Here is a 21,596-nt window from a genome sequence, read left to right as displayed (position 1 = left end):
ACTGGAATATATTGGAAAAGCAAGACATAGACTGGCTTCACTCTTTTCTCAAAGCAGTTGATTAAATCTTGCTTTCATTATCTCATGTCCCCAGGTAGGTGTGTTTACCTTCAGAATCATCAACTTTCTGGGTTGTGAAGCAGCTCTAATCCACTTCCTTGATCCTCCTGCAATCAGTTAATGCCTTGCTAATCCTGTCCTGGCCATGCACAGCGTGGAAAACTAAATGCGTTACATTATCGACAAGGAAAGTATTCAGGAGACTAGGTCTGAATCCAAGACACTTTTACCTTTATAAGAAGGTCAAGACGAAACACTCAATAAGATTTACGGAGCTGCAATATCTCCAAAACCAGAAAGGTAAGCTCTAAGGATCAGCAAGATCTTTCATCAGATCAACTGATACAGCTGGAAAAAGAAGGCAACCTTTCAGGCACAGAGACCCAGTGCAGCTATGGGCAACATCTGAAGTTTAAATTAAAGTTTAATGCCCTGCAGTGGAAACAAGCCTTTTGGTGATGGAAATTTACATAATTAACCCTTTCTCTCTCTCTCTCTTTTTTTTTTTTTTTTAAATAGTCATTGTGGAAAACATTTTCGTGGTGTAATTAGAAAAATGCTTCCCAGCTTTTATTTTAGTGACGATAAAATCCTAAATACTTCCATAGGATCTCATATGTTAGGACTATTAATACAAATGCACTTGTCAAAATTAGCCATAATTTTAGTATTGGAAACCTCAGTCCAGTTTCACAAATTCTCAGACTAAGTACATTGATATCAGAGAATGGACAGTTCTTTTCCAATAGCTTGATTTCTATCCTTACAGACAATATGCATTATATTTTTTCATGAGAAAGTGTAGGTCAGTGAAATTACTATGCAAAACACAACTTCCTTTTGAGTGAACTTGCCAAGTGAGCGTCCTCAGTTACATATTTTGGATGCTACTCCTTGCAAAGCAATATCACTGGTAAAAGGAAGCAACAACTCTTCTTTCTTGCACATGTGTAGGCTTGTTTATCTACTCCCAGCCAGTTACACAGGCAACAAGATGGCACAGGTGTCCCCATGGGCAAATCCTTTTTATCTACACCATCCTTGTGGAGACAAAACTGCTCTGAGAACAAGGTTCCAAATTCCCAATTCTCCTGTGCATTGTCAGTGGGATTCTTGAATGGAAATTCAAGAATTTGACAACACTCATTCCCAGTTGGCTGCAGCTGTGCAAATGATTCTATGATTCTAAATCCATGGCCAGCTCATCCTCCATGTACAGTAGCTGTCATGAATATACTAGTTTCTATTTTATTTCCCTTTCAGATATAGGAACAGCAGAATGATGTAAAATCATGGAAACAAAAACTCCCAACAAACTAAAAGGCCATCATAAAGAAAACCAAAGAGCGTGTTGCATTTGTATTCTCTTGTCTACAGACAGCCTTGCCAGCACAAAGGAAACGAGGTGTACTCACGCTGAAAAGAAACAGGCCCCTTCTCCATGGTTGGGGCCCCTCGACTTCTGCTGTGGAGGCAGCTGGTAGTCATGGCTTGGGCTCTGAAGGAAAACCATTGGGATCTTCTTGCTTTTCCTCCTTCCTGGGCAAGCACAGCTTCCTCCTCTCTGGGTGGTCTTTCCAATGATGGAGGTCTTGTCCTTCTGCTCCTGGCGTGACCCAGGAGTGAACTGAGCTCATTAAATATGCTTACCTTTCCTTTGAAAGAAGAAAAAGGGTGGTAATTGGAAGATTCAGTTTATGATTTTACATTTCTATTAAAATTAAAAAGATGGTGTACTTTCCACTTTCAGTAGAAATCAATAGTATTTCACCCATGTGATGCATCTCTCCTCAGAGACCAGAGCAATTGTCAGATCAAGCATTTCAAGACGAGTCGTTTCCAGAAGAGAGGAGTTAGACACACTCTTGATCTTGTGCTTCTGTTTATTCTGTGTAAGGGATCTAGGACACCTGTGTTAGTTTTAAAGCTACTACATGTACAGCACTTGACTGCTATATTTTGGCAAGTCCCAGCTGTTATTTCACATGTGTGAACTAAGAAAATACCCAAGGTAAACACAGACTTCGAAGAAGTACCAAAAACATTTACAATAAAGTGCAAGTATGGCCCAGTATGTTAACCTGCTAATATATACAGTGTTCTGGCCACTTTCTATTTTCTTTTAGAGAGGCAAAGGAAAAGAGACGTAACAAAGCCTGGTTTAAACATCACAACTGGTTACCAGTCATTTCTCCTGAAGCACCAGTAAGAAAATCGCTCATCTAATATTTTTCTTTACTCACAGTTTTACCAGCCAAGCTTACCCAAATGTGGGCAACACAGCACAGAAACATTTTTTTTCCTGTTCATTTTGTGCATCTGACAGCATTTATTCTAAAATCAGTTTAAATCCAGATTACTTACACGTGTGCAAATGCTCACACTCCCCCACTATACACACAGTGTTAAAAGGACATTACTGATGATCATTTATTTTTCTCTGCTCTTGCTGCATTTTATAATATCCCTTCTCTCTTGAAATACTGCCAGACAAGATTGTCTTTAATACACTTCAGTGGCGTCAAAAGAACCTCAGGAAATGAGGACTGAGGTGAACCTAAGGTCCACTCTATGCCACCAGCACTCTGATTATACTGCTTTGTACAGGAGGTAAAGATCTGCGCTCCTGATGTCCTGCCTTCAGAAACCAATATTCAGTCCACTTTCCATCTCCTCTAATTAAAGCCAATTACTTTGACTTGCTTGGTTTCTCCTCTGTAAGCTATATTCTATTATTACCTTCTCTTGCCCACAATCAGGTTTGAGTTATGCCTCAGAAACTCTTAGATTTCACTAGAAATGAGTTTTGTTGGAAAAACGGGGTTTCTTTATCTCCGTGATTTCCTGTATATAGGTCATCATTTCAAGTACGATCACCAGCTCTGTAAATACTACCCTTAGGTGTAAGCTTTCCAGCTGCTGTCTGACACATCCCGGTATAACCACCCAGCCTGTGAGCCATAGCTTTTTTTTGGGCAAAGAAATAAAGAACTGAGAATTCAAATTCAAGGGGTCAAATAAGTTATTTACAGGCAGCAACCTGAGCAGAGAATAATGTTTCCTAAGATTGATTCCATCATAGCGGAGCCTAGCAGGTATGAAAAGCTGTAGGAGAAAAGGGTCACTTCTTGATTAGTAACATGAACAACATTTTGTAATGGCATGGCACTGTGGGACTAAGGTCAACCCAGGCTGTGTAGGAAAATTTCACAATGCTTTAATTCTCACTTGCCAGTTCAGCCCTGATGTAAGTGAGCCCTGTTCTGCTGAAGCTATACAACGGGTGAATTAGCTTGATGTGTAAGAACCACATGCCATTTTGTAATTAACTAATTTCTCACTCAGAAGCTTTCAGTACTTAAAGACGAATATCGTATTTGTCCCATGTATGACATTGAAATGTTCAGTCAAAGTATCATGTCCCTCTAATTACAGGCGCTTCAGACTCAATGTTTTGCTTACATTAGTCACTGATCATTCACTACTCCCATTCATCATAATCCTGGATTGCTGCAGTTCACTCAGCAGTAATTCTAGTTGGCTTTCATCATTCACATGGAAAACATATACCAACAATTAAATCTCTCAGCAGAAGGAATCAACCTCATTTGAAGGTTTATAAAAGCACTGAGAGAAAAAAGCACGTATATATTTATGCGATCAATAGGATTGAATAAGCATTTAAATCTCTGATAACAGTACAGCCCTTTTTGTCAATGGCGAAACGTTAATGTGATGAATTCAGCTATTTTATCTTTCTGACACCAGACAGTGCAATGCGTTTTAGAGTGATGCGTCTAGAGATTCTTGAGATCTTCATGGATAACTACGAAAGAAGAAGGGGGGAAAAAGAGATGAGGAAAAGACATATACAGTTATCTAAAGACGTTCATTTAAAGTCGCCAATACAGGGCAATCTAGAAAACATTTGTATACTATAATGATATAACCATGAGATAGTTACATATCACCTTTAGAAACAGCAAAGTACATCCCATTACTTTAAGACAGTGAGAGTGGTTGCCCAAGGCAGAGAACATTTTACTTTTTATTTCTTACCCTCACAAAGTTTATGCATACTGAACTCAGCTGTCTGTCCAGCTCCACCAGCTCTGATGACTTGTTTGAAGTCCTGCAGGAAATCTGTTTGAGGGCTGGGAATGAAGCAAGCTCTTCTGTCTTCTTACTGCATACGGTAAACAAAGGACTGCCATCCTATATGGGAGCCAGAAGATATCGCAATATCATGTGAAAGGCACTTCTACATCTTTCCATATGTTTTAGCCAAAATAGCTTTTCAAGACTAGAGGATAAGCAGTGAGCATAATGGTTTGAGGGTCGATGGCTCTAGCAAAGAAATATTTACATCATGTTGATACTGTCTTTATTTGGTCTTTTCTAGCTGCCATTATGATGATTTATAAGTCCTTCAAAATCCCGAAAGAAAGAAATGAGGGTTAACATTAGCTTTCTAAAGATACTCTTATGTTTTTATAGAGAAAGAGCATAACTGGTGGATAGTTGTCTACGCTTAGAGAATGTTAGCTCTGAAAAATTGCAAACGGTGCTCATTTTGTGTACACAATTTGTAGTAAAAGGAATAAGAGAAAAGAATACATGAGAAACTGCAGAAACTGTTATAATTGCAAGACTTAAAACACTGTGTAATAGGGATCATGCACGATAAAATAGTGAAATAGGATTTGATGAATTTGGTGCCCAGGCCACAATGCCATAGGCTGACGAAGAAAAACAATTCCGCATTATGTAGCGTGTCTGTAACTTGGAATTTTTTGTAAATCGTCAATATTTCAAAAGACACGACGGTATAGGAAGAACATACTTAGAATCAGTGAATAATTTAGTTGGGAAGAGGTCTTTGAAGGCAGGACTAATATTAGGTCAGATCTGATGCTTGTGCTTGGAGTTCATAAACCAAGAAATACAGAATTTTTAAGATTCTACCCTTAGGTCAACTGTCAGTGCTTTGGCTACAGCATAAACATCAGCCTGACCCAGAGACATCCCATTTATTCTTGTACGCTTGGTTTAGACCTGCTGCATCCAAACCAGAGACTTTTTCAGAGACCAGTTTCAGAACATCTGTATTTCTGCTCTCACGGAAACCTGTTCTGCGACAAAGCATCCTTAACCTCCACCAGCTTCCTATTACTTCCATCACTGACCAGAAGCACTGAACTGTTTTGGGCTTCCCAACAAACACTATGGTGTTTGAGAGAGCAACCACTATTATAAGGACCTTATGTGTGGATCTTTAACACGACATTCTCACAGAACTAGCTTTGGTAGCAGGAAGACTTGTTCCCATCCACATCTCCCAGTGTCATGCCTGGTGCATATTCATTCTGTATACTTCATTTCAGTCCAGATGAAAATTTGTCTCTGCCACAGAACCTACAAAACAACTGAAAATGAGTAAACAGCTTGGTCCTCTCTGGACATCCAGTGGTCTTTCTGTTGACTTCAAGAATTGTTTATCATTTGCTCCTCCTAACACTGCAATGTTAATGCAGTTAATACTGTTCCTAATTCTATCAATATTTGCTTCATGCATGTCTTGGTCCTACTAGCTCACAGACATAATGGTTGAGTGTACTAAGGGAGTGGAATTGACTTTAATTCTTCACGTTGCATGACGTGACAAAAAAAATTCATCCAAGAACAAGCAGGTACCAAGAGAAAGCAGTTCTGGAACTACAAAGCCTTATAAGGACCCTTTCAAGGAGTCAGACCTCTACAGACCTATCAGTGCTGTGACAGATTAGTACTATGAGTTAGGAAAAGAAATTGACTGCATCAACTTAAAAGAAACAATCTATCTTTATTGCTTTTTAAACCAATTAGGGATTGGACCACCAGCATTTCTACCTTCTGTTTTTGCTCATAGTACTCATGGATTATAAAAAATGTTGACATTTCACTTCAACTTTATAAGAAAATTACGCCTGTCTTCTAATGGATGTGTTATTTTTTAAATGCATTACATTTTATAAGTAGCGTTGCTGTAGCTATGATGGTCTAAGGATATAACCAAGGCCATATTTGTAGACAAAGGCATTGTCCTTCATTAGACTAGCTGAAATAGTTGAAGAAATTGACAAGATTTAGAGCACACAAACTCTCTTCGGGTATAGAGAATAAACTGTCCTTAATTGCATCATGTTAAACTGTGGAAAATGCTGAACTACATGTCAAGGTTACAATTACTGACCCCCTAGAACAGGCTTGCTGGGAGGGGGAGGCGCAAAACCTGCCCATCCATCTGCACTGCACAAGAGGAGTCCCTATTTATGATTCCTGATTCTGAAGAAATTTGGGGATTGCTATCCCCAGAGACCGAAGACGACAGGATATTTTTCTTCTCTTTTCTGAGTGCCATGTACAAAAGTATTTTTGATAGGATTTTTACTCCTAGTAGAAAGTTAGGCAGCAGATATCTTGTTGGTCAATACACATTTGTATGGCATCTAATTCATCTGTTGGCAAATGATGCCTGTTCGCAAACAGGGTCTTCTCACTGCAGCCTCACTACTTACTTCTTTGACTGGCAGGTTGTCATGTTTAAGTCAATGGGACTGAGCTCCCAGTAAAGTTTAGGATGGATTTAAGTTTCTGAAGAATGGAGACCCAAAAGAACAAAACTACTGTCTTTAGAAAGCCTGCAGATGGCATTGCTCAAGCAAGCATATTTCTTCATGAAAAGAAAAATATATCTGAATAAGAAATATCCAAGCGAAAAAAGCTCCTAACAGCTGGCGCCTTCTACTTTTCAGCATATTTTACCTTAGATTCAGCTGCACTTAAGAACTTTATATAAAACAAAGCTTTGGGTCCTGGAGCCTAACTGTGTACCCTTGCTCTGTAAAAGCAAGTAAATAAATAAACACTAATGAAATCTCAGAATTTAGTTGAGGGACAGAGATGAGAATTTAGATGAGATTCAACAAATGCTATTAAGGTACCATCTTTTGAGAATAAATGTTCACAGTTTTGAGACTGTTCTGCTCTCATTCTAATGCAATTACAGAACCCAGTGTTAGAGTTGTGTTCACAAGTATTTCACTATAAATTCTTGTGCACTAATCCAGCCAGGCAACAGAAACAGTGCTCTCAGCTGGCCAAAAACAATGAGTGAAATAGAATATAAAATTCTGTGCATTTGAAATTGATGCAGAAATGTAAGTTTTTGTAAAACAACATTCCAACCTTCAGCAGCCTGGAAACGTGGACAAAGAGGAATTAAAACTACAAATTAATTAATCTTTTTTTTTATTATTTTTTTTTTGTCATGGATTAATACAGCACTAATATGCTGGAATGCCTGACTTAAGAAGGGACGGCATTTTACAGATGCTGAAAATATCGATTATGTTAAAACAACATTTTAATTTTTTTTTAATTTTTTTTTTTTTACTATTAATCTCTTATTAGACTATCAACATACACAGGATGTTACAGAATCCAGAGGCAGTGTGGGAGATGAGAACAGACACTCGCCTCTGGTTCTGGGGTCCATTCTATAAGTAGTGAACATTCACACCGATATGACAATATATGCTTGCACAACAAATGAGAAAGACTGAATGACCCTTGGGAAAGGGTAAGATATTTCTCAAATTTGTTTCATATATGGAAAAATGTCTTAATTCTCCTCTGATTCCTTGGATAGTTGCTCAGCAAAGATTCAGCTGATTAAAAAGTTCTTGAGAACTTTTTACATACAACATATCCACAAAGAAATGGATGTCTACTGGCTCCACAGTGGTGAAGAAAACTCAGAAACAAAAACCAACAAATTTCCTCAAGGATTAAGCTTAGGTCTCTAAGTTTTGTGGATTTTGTTTTGTTTGATTGTTCAAAAATTCAGAAAATCTTTAGGTAGATAATATTAGCAAGATTTTTTCTGTTTAATCTTCCTGTAAAATGCATACACACATATCCGTAGTATGCATGCATGTGTGAATACAGGCATATATGAATATGAATGTAAATTTACTATACAATTTATATGAAGAAGCAAGGTTTCTGCCTTGGTAAGTTCTCTACAGTGGAGGTCTATGGTCTTGTATGAAACCGTATACTCTGAAAGAGGATGCGGAACAACAGTATGATCGAGACAAGGTTTGGTCCTCATTGACTGCTGCCTTTTCTATGGCCCACTTTACCTTGGTTCAGTTATCACAGAATGGTCAAGGTTGGAAGGAACCTCCAGAGATCATCTAGTCCAACTCCTCTGCTCAAGCAGAGTTACCTAGAGCATGCTACACAGGATCACATCCAGGCAGGTTTTGAATATCTCCAAAGAAGGAGAGTCCACAACCTAATGTTAGCTTTATTCGAGGTACTATTATGCAACTGTATATAAATAACTAGGGGATAAGCCGAGACTCTTCAGCATCCTGAACATAAGGACCAGATTTAATCTCCACCCACCCACATGCTTGAAATTGATGTGGGCCTTTTACATTGCCTGCAATGAAATTGTCGGCTTCTCTTTGAGTTGCAAAACACAATTGCAGTGAAAATACAACCAAAAGCTAGGCTGATGCTCTGTGGGAAAATGAGACTCTGAAAACACAAATACCTTTTGCAAACTAGGAGTGATTCCACTGATATATAAAACGCTTGTAGCATTAGTACAAATTTATCTTACCGTGAGCTGTTTGTGTGTACGTGGACAAGATACCTTGATACAGACCATTTACTGAGTGCAGGCATACCTTTATGAAGTGGTCATTCTATGATCTGCCAGATTTCATAGTCATTGACAGGTTAATGCTGCTGCTGGTCAGCAAAGGGCTTACGATGAGCTCTCCTAATTTCTACTTTTCCAAAAGCTTCTAAAGCGTGGAGAAGTCACAGGACTGCAGGGAGAAGGGTAAGCACATAACCAGTGAGACAAGGGATGTGGGATGTATGTGCAGTCCCACGATAAATGTGTGCGCATTCATGCTATATCATGTGAGGTTGAGAGGGAATGGTGCCAGGCCCTCAAGTCATTCTGCAATACAACAGGCAGATTACTCTAATAGAAAAAATGTAAACCACGATAAATGAGAGCAGATTTTAGCTATGATAGTCCATGTAGCCTTCAATGCATGAATTAATTCTTTGATGGAAGTCTGAGCTATTTTTATTGCTGATGGATACATTTCTGTTCATCCCATACTTTTATAAAAATTTACAATATAAAATAAAAAAGTATATTTTAGCTAGCTTGTCTTTATTCTCTGATTCAGATTCTCTTAAATGAAACATTTCAAGAGGTCAAAATACTGTGTTCTGATTAAAAAACACTGAAATGTTCAGGTCCAGCTGGAAAAAAAAAAAGGCTCAAGTCTGAGATATTTAAAATATCTGAGATTTTAAATATCTGAGTTTTATTCTATTTGTTCATTCTTTAAAGAGACATAAAACAAAAGCAACCTCAAATAACCTAACTCAGAAAATCCACAAAAGAAAAGGATCTGAGCACCTTTTAGTGAGTTAATAAATTGTCAACAAAATCATGTGTTTTCTATGTACATAGGTCTTTCTTGTGATAGTTCCAGTTTTGCAGTGTAGGGCCACCTGGAATAACAATGGAGCCATTACACAATCAAGCCACAATTATGTTGTGCATATACGGCCAGGACTGAGTCCTATCTACACACAAAAAAGCTTTTGCTTTTGAAGATATTCTCAACCTTTATGAATAGCACCAGTCACAATTCAAAAGCTTGAGTTCTATCTTAAGTCTGTTTGGGGCAAACCTACTGTAATTGACTGGTACTCTCGATTAAATCTGCGTGACAGGGAAACCCTGTAAAAAAGCCTGTCTGTAGAATTCCAGCTAAATGGTAGAATTTTATATGTATTCCTTACTCTAGCCTCCAGTAGAAATCACATTCTTTGAGTTATGGATAGTTCCCAAAGTTGAAGAGAGCCAAATTTCTGTCTTCCATTACCCAATGGGAAATGGGAAAACACAAATGTATGCTAAGTGGTGCAGTTAGCCAACATCACATCTGACCCCTTTACAGTAATTCAAAAGAAAGATTGAGGGGAGGGAATTGATACAGAAAACATTACGATACAAAGCATTCTGCGAATGTTTTACAAGAACATCACCCGCTGAATGAGGAAAAGATAATTGACAGATAGCTGGCAGCAATGTTAAGTGTAACTATTTAAATACCTATAACCTTCAAAAAGATTCCCAACTCACCCATTTCTTTTTCTTACACTCCTTATAGTGGCAATGCCACCTTTTTACATATTAAAAAAAAACATACAAAATGTTCGTTTCAAGCCTTCCAAAGTCTTTTTTTCCTACTTTTTAATATGATTAATAACTCTAACAGGTATTCTCCAAGCCAAACAGCTGGGTTATTGCTGGAGAAACAGCTGTTTCATTGCTAAATATATCCTTATTTCACCAGCCATCAGCTTGCTGAAACTTTGCTGGTTGCTTGCCTTTAAACATTTGCTGATAGTAAGAAAGTCCTCATACTTAATCATAGCAAGTGCTACAAAAGCCGGAGCAACTTTGAAAAAATAATACACAGAAGAACATTGGCAGAAGGCTTTTTGATTTAAGGGTGGGGAGATTTTATTTTTTATTTTTATATTTTTTTTGTTTCAGTGCCACACATTAGGTTGCAACCAGATGTGCACATTATAGATCCTGCCTGGATTAAAAAAAAAAAAAGAAAAAAAACAAAACAAAAAACCCTTTTTATTCAAAAATGTCAATATCGTTTAAGAGCAAATGTAATATAATTACAGTATTCCATAAACGTTTAACAAGACACAGACATTTTCTGCAGGAAAATATTACCAGAGTGAGCCTTTTAGCAGTTTAGCAGTTAAATTAGTAATTTCTTTTATAACATCTGGTGAGCAGTCTCTAATTTCTAAAGTTTTGGAACAAAAAGACATCGGGTAGATTTTGAGTTATGAATAATTTGCCAGTTGTTTACCTTTATGCCAATCTAATTCTCCCCTGCATAGATGCAATCGAATATGTTACAAATGTGTTTTCCATAAAAATCCCTAAAATGCAGGAGGGGGAAGGTAGAGAATGAGTTCAAGCAACTCTTGCCATTCACAGGCACTGCCACGTTTGTCACCATCCTCCCTACGGCTCTTGACACCTGATGGAAGCTCAGGGACCTGCTCTGAACTCCTGAAGTTCAAGAGTGCCTCCGTGCAGTGACTCAGGCCAAAGCAGTTGACCTTAGCAGGAATTTTTCCATAAACTCTGTGGATTTAGGATCAAGTCCAACAAGAAGCCCTTACGGCAAGAGGAATCTCTCTGGAAGCAGCAGAACAGTGAGGGACCATCTGGGTGGAGGAGTAAAGTCTCAGCCACCTGCTGACATGCCTCGGGGCACCCTGGGGACATGGCCTTTGGGGGGGAGGAGGCTCCTTCCTCAAGCTGCATCACTGAGAGGAAGCCAGAACACTAACCCTGTTCCTGTTCAGAGAACTTTCTCTGCATAGGGTTCCTCCCTAACATACCAACACTTCTTGCTCCATGTTTTTCCAAACTTGGCTGAAGATCTCAGATCTGTTTGTAGCTACCACTTTCCCTTCAAAGATCAAGCACTTCTCTCCACTGCAGACAGGGCTGCAACGGTTGTAGTGATAGCCTTCATGACAGAAGGTGTATCAGTCCACCATATCTGCTCCTATCTCCTACAGAATTAGATCAGTCCTTCCTTTTGTGACTGGAATTAGTACTGGAGCCCCTGTAATCCTGTGCATTCAGTGAAGACCACCAACGTGACAGGGAATTGATATACAGCTAGTGCTCCACAAACCACATGTTGGAAACTCTGTGATAAATCTTTCTGTAACTTGCTGATTTCCAGAATGTTGTTAATTTATTACCACTTATCTTGAATGGGTGATAATAAAATTAATAAAATTTACAATTTGTCATCATGTCATCTGTCAGAATGCAACAGATACAAGATTTTTGTTCTTCTTAGATGAAAGGTTTAATTATTAGCCTATTTCTAAATGCCATAATGTTTATTCTTTAATCCCCAAAAATAAAGCTGCAAGATTTTTTAACATCCTGTCAACAGCATATATTCCATGTATGCTTGTAAGACTTCTGAAAAATATTTCCAAACCATCCAAAAAAGGGCTTTCAGAAAATCCTTCCTGTTTTTCTAAAGTATCAATGTTGAAAGATCTTTTAAACACCCAATAAGGAATACTCATTTAAAAATCATCACGGGCTTATTGCACAGAACAGGATCTCTTCTTGGGGATGCTTTTACTGTACAGTATGACAAAGCATGGCCAGATTCTCATCTGCTGCGTGTTCTCTGCTCAGTAAAATTACCTGAGACTGGTGCAATTGCTGGCCAGATGGCATCTAGTGTAAAGCACTGTAGTGATCCTTACCTTTCTCTGACCCCCTCCCCCCACCCCCACCCCCCAAAAAAAAGAAAAGTTCAGAGGAGACACAGATAAAGCAGGCAGATATTTGTGTATGTGCCTTGCTAGATCAGCTAGGGCATTTCCAGTCCCCTGCAGTTCATGCAAACAGAAATCATCCTAAAAGAGGAAAGAGAGAAGAGACAAACTTCAGCTAAGCTTTGCTTTACTCTCAGTAACTCCCTTTTCCACATGTGGGAAGTAAGCTAGATAATTTCTTCTATAGACTACATCGTCAGCAGCAATTATATTGTCGAATGAAGTAACAATGGCAAATGCCCAGCTGTATCAGGAACTGGAGGTAGCACAAACCACCTTCTGTTCTGGAAACTAAAGCAATTTGGATCAGGAGGAAAGAGCACCCAGAATCCAAAATCTGCTAAGACAATTGGACTTTTAACAGTGAAGGATCTGTTATCTGCCAGTGATAAAAGTGCACGGTCAGTTCAGAGCCAGAATTGCCTTCACTTCAAGCCTTTCTTGCTCTGATGGCTGTGAATGGGCCTTCTGCCCACTGCAGCTACTAGGCCTAGGCCTTCTCTGGCCTACAGGAGTGTACCCATTGCTCCTTGCTGGACCAAAAAAAAAAAAAAAAAAGGAATTAGATCAAGTTTAGGATAAATAATTCTGTAAGATAGGAGATGTTTTAATGGAAGAGGTGAGCATATTTATTTTTTTCTCGTTTGGCATTTCTCTGCAGCTTCTTAAAGCAGAGTATATCTGGGATGTGACGCCGTGTGGTAAGTGCTCCGTCCAGCTGCAATATAAACAGAGCTTTTTGCTGCACATTCTAAAGCTGTAACATTAAGGAGAATAATGGACGATGCCTTTTGATATCTTTGTGTAAACAAAGAATTTTATTACAGTGAATTACCATGTTAATTTATGAAAAGTAAACAAAACCAAGTGCAAAACTGATTCAATGTATAACCTAACTTCCTGGTGCCTAATGAGGTGACGGTGACGAAATCAAAACAAATATCTTTATGTTTCATAAATGTAGGGAAAAATACTTCTGTGTTTAATCACTGCCTGAGTCGCTGACAATGCTGGCACACCAACACCACAGGTTTTAAAGTAAATAGAGGTCACATTGTCTAGTGGCTGAGGATACAGGCAAACTCCCTGTAGACCACCATGGGTTGTAGGATAACAAGGATGCAGGGAAACATCAGATAACTCCCAGAAGAGTGTTTGCACCAGTCTACACTAAGGTAGCGTACCTTCCACATCACTGTTCTGATTCCTACATTAATTTTTAAGCTCGCGCAGAAACAAAACCAAGCCAAACACTTCATATCAAATGCCTCCCTTGGGCCAAAGATTCCCTTTGGCTTCCAAGATTATTATTATTATTAATAATATTTTCCTAGGGGAAGACCTTTTCCTATAGATGACAAAGTGCTACCACTACCACTGACACATGTTCTTCCTCAAGTTGGCAAATTCCTTCCCAGGCTAGTAAGAACCAGATGCGGGTCCCCTGATAATCAGATCTTTCCAAAAACTGTGTGAACACAGGAAACACAGGTAACCTTGGGTTTGTGGAAATGGCTGTAACCCCCAGATCTATTAAATGTATGTACAGTCTTATTCTGCACAGCCTCAAAGCAGTTCATCTCAGAAGGCTCCCTGGGCTGTCAAGAGCTGTTGGACAGTGTCTGAAAGAGATTAATCTTTAATAGGAATGTAATCCATACCTCTCTGGAACAACCTGGGTGGATCTGTTGCTTTCCCATAATTCTTTCTCTCTCAGACACTCGAGAAGTGGATGTATATTGCTGTGGATGTATAGTGGATGTATATTGCAAACACAAAGTTGGTGTTTGAGCACCCACAACAGTGTAATCAGCAGGCTAGAGCGTTAGAGGAAGAGACTCCACCACAGATGCATGCTGGAGTGAGGTTCTGCACATGGGTAGGGGCTAGCAAACTTGGTTCTCCGAAACCAGGGCCAGTCCAAGTCACACTGATGAACAGTCATGCAATATGAAAAGCAATGCCATACCAACTTGTAAACTGCAGCTGGTTACATTTATTATGTGTCTGAGAGACATAATATGAAACTGGTTTAGTTTTTGTGTCTGTGGATTGAACTTTTACATTCTTTAAAACTGTCTAGAGAGAAGATATTTTTGTCCTCTATCTCTTACGAACTCTTTCTGAGAAAGTGGACAGAATGCACAGCCTCCCTTTGAAACTCTCCTCTTTTTTTCCTCTTATTTCACAATAGAAATATTTGCAGTCAAAGTAACTTTTTATGTGGAAACAGAAGCTTGGGGACCCCTGGTACTGTTGGGTATGGTAACTCCAATATCCTTCTACACAGCCAAAGATGAATAACATACCACAAACTGTCAGTTGCAGCAGTGACAAAAATAAGGTTGGTTAAGAGTCCACGTGTCACTGTCCATACATTCCTTAAGGTGATTAAGAATCCAGGGTGTTGGCTGGACATCAGCAAACAGCCAGGCCCTTGGACTCAGGCTCTTTTGGTTCTGCCAAGATATAGTCGCTCTAACCCTGCCTCCTTTTTAATAAGCTCCCATTTAGGAGACCATTTATAGATAAAATAAAGGAAAAATTATTGAGCTCACTTTATGTTCCTGAAGAAAGAAAAAGCAAAGTAAATTAAGTCCAATTTGCATGGACTTTTGAACACGCACAGATTTGGATATAAACTATGGAGCAGACATAGAATGTTGTAGCCTTTATAGTATATATTTTATTAAATTTTTCCTTGTAAATGTTGCTGTGTCTTTATTGCATTCACTCCATAATAGGAGAGCTTTCCTATAGCTAATTCTATGCCTTAAAATTTCCCTTCTTGTTAACCTGTGAGCACAGTCTAATGGATAGAGTGTCTGCCATACAATACAGTAAGGGTAGATTCAGGTACCAAGGTGACTGTATTTTTTATTAAAATACCTTTTTATATGCTCAGTTTCAAACTGATGACTGCATTTGCAACACCTAATTGCCACCAGTATCCGCAAATATTTTGCATTTAATGAAAATATCAAATCAAGTCCATTATTTCAGTTGAAGCAGCACGTTGTATTATGCGGTATAAAATCCCATTTTATGAAAATTTCACAGAAATACAGATCTAAGTTTGCACTCTCCATTCTTATTTGAACTTTATAGTCTTTATATTGCAGGGCTTTATTAATTTTTTTCATCGTAAGTCTCAAAATATTTCTGTTGCATCAGGGAACTAGGCAGCCCCATTGTGGTTAATTTAACACCTGTAAATTGCCATGGCTACCAACCAAACACTTGCTGGCTTTATAAGGTAAGTATCTATTTCGTGTTTTAAAACAGTGGTGAGTTTAGTTCCAGGGATTGTAGTTTTTATTAAAAATTCTCTTAACTTTATTCATCAACACCATCAGGGATCACTATGAGTGCACGATTTCTCACACTTCTTAAGGCCAGGAGGGAATTACCTTAGTCAGCCAAGGCTGACCTTCATACTGTATCTCATAGACCCTCACCTAATATTGTCTGAATTACATTTTTTTTAAGGATCCACTTACAAGAGTGAACAAGAAAAAACAGTTAAACTATTTGAAGACTTGGCTATAACAAGGAGCATAGAAAACTGCGTCATCTTTGATTCTGTCCTTCATTCTATTTTCCTCAATGCAGAGCTTCAGACACAATTTTTGTAAAATCTAACAAGGACGTGAAGTTCATCTTTCTTTTGTGCAGCTATGTTCTAAGCTGCTCAAATGTACTGCTAATGCAGCTTTAAATTTTCTTTTTTCTTAAGAGAAAAAGTCTTGCCTGCATCAGGTATGAAATGGCATAGTACTTATAGCTCACAGCCTAACAAGGTACAAGTCGTGGACTTTAGCTTATAAACCAAAATTAAGTCATCGCAATTTGAATAAAAGGTAATAATTCTTTGAACTTAAAGGACAGAAAGATACCACAAAAAACAATGGTTTTAGTGCCCAAAGCTATCATTTATATCTGTGTAATATGAATGTGACGCCTCATAAGCATTGCCTGAGATAAGAGGCAGAGATAAGAGGTCCCTACTCTACAGGGACTGAGCTGGGACCTACCAACTGTGGGACATGGTCTTGGTTTCATCCTTATCAGCACGAATTATACCATGAGAAGACAATGAGGCTCCATAACTTGCAAGAATTGAGAATTTGCCTCCATCCCTTAAGAAAATAATAGTAAAAAAAAAAAAAAGTATAAGCCACAGCTGCCAATAAATAAGCTTTTCTATTTAAGCAATTTAAATAGTTTTGGACCAAATTCTGGATTATATCTAGATTACACTACTAGTTCATTACTACACAGATGCTTGGGAGTCAAGAACTGGTGAGAAGGCATGAAGAATGACAGAAAGATGTGAAGAATGACAGAAGAAATACAAGAAGAAAGAAACCCACCAACTTTGGCACAAGGCAGTGGGGGTCTTCCAGGGAGTATTCAAAATGTCCTAGAGCACTTCAGCCAGAGAACATGTAATAAGTGGTTAATACTTCTTACAGGAACACGTGCCTAGCACCTCAAACTTTCCAATGGCATTAGCTAGATGGTGGAAACCTGACTTGGGCTTACACATTCTGAGAAAGCATGGTTCTGGATCAGAGTCTGTGGCTTAAGCCCATCGCTGCATTGCTGTAATTACTTTTCTGTCAAACAGAAAACTGTGGCAGCATGAAAACTCAGCACAGAAATCAAGTAACTTTGGTGTTGCAGTTCTAACACAATTAGAAGTTTTGTATGAAAAACGCAGAAATTTTGCAAATCACTAGGAGAAGGTTGTAACATAGCTAGATTCATTCACTTCACCCTCCTGATTTAGTGGGAACTGGTCAGAAAGGTCACATGAAAATATACAACACTTTCAGATTTAAAAAAAAATAAAGGAAAAGAAAAAAAAAGAGTTTGGAATACATTGAAAGGAGAAGTAAGAATGTGGGAATACAACTGCAATGAGCTCTTTGATCATGAATCCAGTAGGGATGTTACTTATCTTTAAACTTGTGACAAGGCTGTGGGATTTCCTTTTCAGCAAGCTCCTTCAAAAATAGAGGAAAACAGTGATATAACAAATTTGGCTTTGCTAATGCAGATGAGGAAGGCTTCCTTACACATACTGTAAATATCTTTGCAAAAAAAATCCCAAGTAGAAATCAAAGAAAGAAAGGGGAGACGCTTTTCACAGGACACATCACATGCTGCTGTTGAGCTCAGCAATGTAAATCTACTGTTATTCCACTGGCTTTGGTTACGTTCTACAGATTTTCTCTATTAAAACCAAAACTAAACAAAAGACCTAATTCCCCTTTCATTTATACATATATCATGTAGGTTACATGGCAAATCCACCGAAGCTAGCATATGCAATACAAAAAACAAGCATTATGCACATAAGATGTGTTCACATCCCAGGTATCAGAACAGCACCAGAACTGCAGTCATTTGTATAATGTCAGTACTGTTTAACACCGGGTAATTCCATTCATTCCTGATTTACACAGGCAAAAAAAAAAAAAAAAAAAAAAAAAAGTACAGATTCAGATCCTAAAAAGTCATTTCTTTAGATTTGGTCAGAATACATCTGTTGAGCAGATCACTTCTTTCTACACTCTCTCTTTTTTTTTTTTTTTTTTTTAATTTCTTCTTCCTTGCACTAACTATTCTTCTGCCTCCTCCTTTTCTGGGCACCAAGTGCCTGACTGTTTCAAGGAACTTGCAGCGATTTGGACTTCTTGAAAAAATTGATTGCTTTGTTAGGGGAAATTTTTCAAGAGAAAGTTTTCTTTGTGTTTTTATAAAAACCAAGCCCAATACCTGTTGCAAACCCGAAAGACTTTTGCTTCAGAGAGTAAAAAAATGGTTAGGCATGCTGAAAGCGAGTGACTGCTGGGGTTTGCTTTACTTTCAGAGAAAACCTGAAAGATAGCAATGATAAAATTTACCTAAGTTTTAAGATTCCATCACCACCTTCCCAGTGACACAGTGGAGAGATGCTGATTTCTTTAAGTTTGCATAGATTGAAGCTACCTTTTGAGAGAGAAAACTTTAAATGCATGTTTAAAAAATATGCATAAAAAAAAAATCACACAATAACAAACCAACCGCCACAGTTATTTCCGTGGGGACAAGCCCAAGGATTAAACGTCTCCTTCCCCGAGCTCTTCGCCGGTCGGGGGCGGCCGCGGCCGGCAGGGGTCACGGTCGCCCCGCCGCCGCTGCAGCGGGTGCTGGCAGCCGGTCCCCAAGCCGGAAAATTTCGTCGGCGTGTGCGACACGTACTTCTCGGACAGTGGTGTACTAGGACACGCTGTAACGGAACAGGCGGGGAGCTTTTTTTTTTTAATTCTCTCCTGCGTTTACGTGGGAGGTAAATGAGCAGAGCGTACGGGGGACAAGGGTTGCGGCGCAGCGTGATTGCAGCCTGATCCAGAAAGGATTACGAGTTGCACTTTCTATTTTCAAACTCCTATGAAAGATGCATTTCAGGCTATTTTGCCCCTCAAACTTTTGCCAGACTCGGGCCAAGGGGTGACTAAAGCAACCCCAGCAGCTAGCAAACAGGCTTGGGCGGGGGGGAGGATGCATCTCCGTGTTCAAAAAATTATCAAGAAATTATGGATAAAGTGAGTCTCAAAGTGTTTGGTAGCAGGCTACAAATTTTACCTTCTTTTAATTCAGTTCATGTACAGCTTGCTTTGTTTTAGATCAAATGCCTCACCGAACGTGAAAATAAAAGAGAAACACAGCTAGCCAAACAGCCCAAGATCACAGCCCTACAAAAACAACCCAGGACACTCACACAATAGAAAAGAAAAACTTCTGCAGCAGCAAGGAAACAGACTTCAGCCTCAAGCTTCCAGGGGGGTTAAAACAACAGCAAGTTAAACGTGCAACTTTGCATAATATGAAAATATCTTGGTCTTATATTCTCTCAGTGAGAAGTTGAAGAATCGGAGATGGTGTATGGTAACAGAACCTGTGTTATGAACCTTGGGTTTCTTTGCATGTGGAGACAAGATTTTTTTCTAATGCTAATTCAAGGAGAGGATAAGAAATTGGGAAGAATGCTTATGCACACACACTGGAACCCAGGAAAGTCCCTAAGACTGAAAAAAATGAATCAACGTGATTAAACACTTTTCTGAATCAGGGCCAATGTCTGTGGTAATAATTAGAGCATTTTAATAATCAGTATATTTTAATTAATATTCAGTTGGTTGTCTTTTTATGTAAAGAAAATATATGCATGTATATGTACCCCCCATATATTTTTATATGTTACATAAATAGTTTAGAGGAGGAATTTCTCTTCTAACAATTTTAAGAATAATTAAGAAGAATAAATACAGTAACGTAGTTAATACTTGTGATAGTGTAGCACACTGAAAAAAAATAATCAAAAGGAACAACAAAAAAAGGTTTTTCTAATTTACTGACCAGTTCTAGAATTCCTTGCACTTGGAAAAAGCATTTTACTTGCAAGTTTTACCATAATTTAGAACATTTATACATTCCCTCCTGCTGTGATACAAACTGTTCTTATTATTAAATACAACAGCACTGTGAGTATTATAGGACATTTGCAATATAATGAACTTTCCCACATTCAACCTTTTTTCATGCTCTCAGTTACAATAACTACTTACTCAGAATATAACATCGCTTACTATATAGCTTGTTTGTGCGGGATGAAGCAATATCGTATCTACCTAAAACGTGGTTATAGCTTTATTCAGTCTCAACTAGAAATTCAGCCATATAATTGTAGAACTATTTACCCCAATTTGGAGATAAACTGAAGGTCATTTATTGTTGGTAAAATATATCTTTGTGAGTGCTTGCAAATGGCTATAATACAGAAAAATTTCTACCTCTTCCCCAGGAGTGGTGGTTGTGATCTAAGATTGAGCCAGCCTATAAGTGAGACTATGTCTGGAATTTCTCAACATTCAGAAGATTGGAGAAAATTCACATTGATATTCTATCAATATAACAATTTTCATTGTAAAGACAGGGCTAATTGGATCAGGAACTGACCTGCTGAAATTGGGCATAAATTCAAAGCTAAGGTAGATTACACTAATCTAGGTAGAAACACTAGGTAGATTAAAGGGTGGTGGCAATATCACTCACAGAAGTTATGTCTCACTGTAACATCCGCAAATTCAAACTTCAACATCCATTTCCCATTTGACATGTCTGTACACACATGTGGACATTTACCAACCACATAGCTACAGAAGTGAAGACAGTGAATAACTCCTAGCAAGTTTCCAGATGAACATGATCTCTAAGTTTCTTGACCCCTGTAGAGAATGTGAGCATTTCATGCTCTTCCAGTCAAAACTTTGAAACACTGTTTCTCCTGTTTTCTCTAATATCACTGGAGCACTGCTAATAAATCTTTGATTGCTGAGAGCAATGGTAAGGAACCAAGTTCAAGGCTACTTCTTCCCAGAAGAGGCTAAGCCAGTTCAGTGGATTTGTGCCGATTAATATTAGCACATGGTTTGCCTCAAATATGTTCCTAATCAGACTTTTTTTTAAAATACAGCCATAGCCTTTTTCCATCAAAGGCAGGGGACATGACCAGAATACTTTTAGAAGGATGTGTTTCATGGGAAGTTTCAAAACTTTATTGGGAATCATTGTTTGCATAAGAAATTGCTCAAAATTGAGGAACTTTTTAAATAAAATTAAGCAGTTTGTATTTTGGAGGACTACAGCCAGACTAAAAACTTGTGTCAGAACGAGATTTCAAAAAGGCTCCTGCGTACAGGCTTTGTAACAGGGCTCAGAGGCAGCTAAATGGTTGAAGAACAAAGTTTGTTTTTCTTATTTTAACTGCTTGGTCACAGCAGCGCAATGAGAGTAGAGCACATTCTATCTAGTGCCTGCTGCCATGTCCTTGTATTTCCAAACACGATGCAAGACACATCAGTCATTACTGGCAAAAACTGTGAGATTTTTCTTTTGCTGGAGAACTCGGCTGGCTCTTCTCCATGCTGCTGTGCTTCCAAGTCCCTTGCACCTTCTCTCTCAGACCTCAGCTCCCTTAACCCTTTCTTCCACGC

General features: G+C 38.5%; 1 long non-coding RNA gene across 1 annotated transcript in view; it reads right to left on the bottom strand.

Moving 5' to 3' along the window:
- Nucleotides 1-1,265: 1,265 nt before the first annotated feature.
- LOC121066355 overlaps nt 1,266-21,596 on the bottom strand; it is a 37,898-nt gene continuing 17,567 nt past the window's right edge. The window contains exons 2-3 of the long non-coding RNA XR_005817704.1: nt 4,120-4,275; nt 1,266-1,715 (exon numbers count right to left, since the gene is read on the bottom strand). This is a non-coding gene — a long non-coding RNA (uncharacterized LOC121066355). The remainder of the gene's footprint in view (nt 1,716-4,119; nt 4,276-21,596) is intronic.

The sequence above is a fragment of the Cygnus olor genome, chromosome 2 (genome assembly GCF_009769625.2).
Source record: "Cygnus olor isolate bCygOlo1 chromosome 2, bCygOlo1.pri.v2, whole genome shotgun sequence".
Lineage (NCBI taxonomy): Eukaryota > Metazoa > Chordata > Aves > Anseriformes > Anatidae > Cygnus > Cygnus olor.
The sequence above is the reverse complement of the archived record's forward strand: the minus strand, read 5'-3'. Positions and strand labels throughout refer to the sequence as shown.